Source organism: Ruditapes philippinarum, unplaced genomic scaffold (genome assembly GCF_026571515.1).
Source record: "Ruditapes philippinarum isolate M1 unplaced genomic scaffold, ASM2657151v2 ctg6046_1_1_1_1, whole genome shotgun sequence".
Classification (NCBI taxonomy): Eukaryota; Metazoa; Mollusca; class Bivalvia; order Venerida; family Veneridae; genus Ruditapes; species Ruditapes philippinarum.
Genome location: NW_026854767.1, coordinates 1 through 2,328, shown reverse-complemented (window position 1 = coordinate 2,328; position 2,328 = coordinate 1).

Genomic DNA, 2,328 nt, shown 5'->3' with positions numbered 1-2,328 from the left:
CTGTAAAACACAGCAAAGATTGGTGAAAAACTACAACTAAGAATGTTAAAACTACCAGAAAGAATGAAAACACAACAAAAATGAAGCTTTGAAGGAAAAATAAATCAAAAATGATGTAAATATACATTAAAATATTTAGTTAGATACAGAGGGTGAAAGATCAGGGAAAGATATATATAACAAGAGCACCGAAAGTGTTTTTTTTTTAGTAAGGATGAAGCATTTGTAAGAAATGGGAATAAGCTCTTCATCCTATAAAATTTTACAGCTGTAGGTTGATTAATACTTAAGTTATAAATAATGACCTTAACCTTTGACCTTGTGACCCCAAAATCAATAGGGGTCTTCTTCCTATATGGACAATAATCCCATGAAGTTTGAATATTGTGGGCCAAATGGAACTTTACTTATGCTCCGGAAACTGTTTTCAATTTTAAGTAATAGTGACCTTGACCTTTGACCTTGTGACCCAAAAATCAATAGGGGTCTTCTATCCAATATGCACAATCATACTATGAAGTTTGAATATTGTGGGCCAAATGGAACTTAAGTTATGCTCCGGAAACTGTTCTCAGAATCAAGGTAAAAGTGACTTTGACCTTGTGACCCCAAAATCAATAGGGGTCTCCTACCTAATATGGACAATCATTCTCTGGAGTTGGAATATTGTGGGTCAAATGGAACTTAAGTTATGCTCCGGAAACTGTTTTCAATTTTAAGGTTAAAGAGACCTTGACCTTTGACCTTTTGACCCCAAAATCAATAGGGGTCTTCTACCCATTATGGCCAATAATCCCATGAATTTTTAATATTGTGGGCCAACTGGAACTTAAGTTATGCTCCGGAAACTGTTTTCAGTATCAAAGTAATAGTGACCTTGACCACTGACCTTGTGACCCCAAAATCAATAGGGGTCTTCTACCCAATATGGACAATCATCCTATGAAGTTTGAACATTGTGGGCCAAATGGAACTTAAGTTATGCTCCGGAAACCAAATTGCTAACAGACGGACCTGTTTTCAGTTTTAAGGTAAAAGTGACCTTTGACCTTTTGACCCTAAAATCAATAGAGGTCTTCTACCCAATATGGACAATCATCCTTTGAAGTTTGAACATTGTGGGCCAAATGGAACTTGAGTGATGCTCCGGAAACCAAATTGCTAACAGACGGACCTGTTTTCAGTTTTAAGGTAAAAGTGACCTTGACCTTTGACCTTTTGATCCTTAAATCAATAGGGGTCTTCTACCCAATATGGACAATCATCCTATGAAGTTTGAACATTGTGGGCCAAATGGAACTTAAGTTAAGCTCCGGAAATAAATTGCCAACAGACGGACCTGTTTTCAGTTTTAAGGTAATGGTGACCTTGACCTTTTGACTCGAAAATCAATAGGGGTCTTCTACCCAATATGGACAATCATCCTATGAAGTTTGAACATTGTGGGCCAAATGGAACTTAAGTTATGCTCCGGAAACCAAATTGCTAACGGATGGACCTGTTTTCAGTTTTAAGGTAATAGTGACCTTGACCTTTAGACCCCAAAATCAATAGGGGTCTTCTACCCAATATGGACAATCATCCTATGAAGTTTGAACATTGTGGGCCAAATGGAACTTAAGTGATGCTCCGGAAACCAAATTGCTAACTGACGGGCCAGGGGGTATAACATAATATGCCCTTTCGGGCATATAAAAAGAAAGAAAAAAACCTATACGGCATAACATAGAAAAGATTCAGCGGAAAAAAATAAAAGCAAAATAAAGAAAAGATTGGGGAACACAAGTGACATTATTGGGAAAAAATATAACGAAAGATAAAAACTAGAAATGTGTCCATAGGACACGGGTGCCCCCACCGCACCACTGTTCTGTCAATCTTTTTACTAAGTCAAGGGAAATAACTCTATAAATACTGGATAAATCCACAAGCGAAACCCCAGGTGCAAATCTAAATATGCTGAGCAACCTGCCCATAAGGTTTAATGACTCTATGTCAAATCCTTTTTGAGTAACTTGCGACACAAGTTGAAAACTGCAAAAATTTTCTAAGTCAAGGGCAATAACTCTAAAAATACTAAATAAATCCAGACGAAAATACCTGGGGGCCGTTTTATCAACGTGTCGTAGTCTACGACAATTTTTTGTCGGTGTCGTACGTCTGCGACAACGTCGTACGACCGTTTTATGAAACGTGTCGCAGACGTTGTGTGTTTCTGCGACGTCGCAGCCTTTGTCGTAGACAATAATTCTTGCGAGACACAGTCTAGCCAGTGCGCGTTTTGACGTCACATATGAAATCAAAGTACTTAAAGTACTGAACGAATTA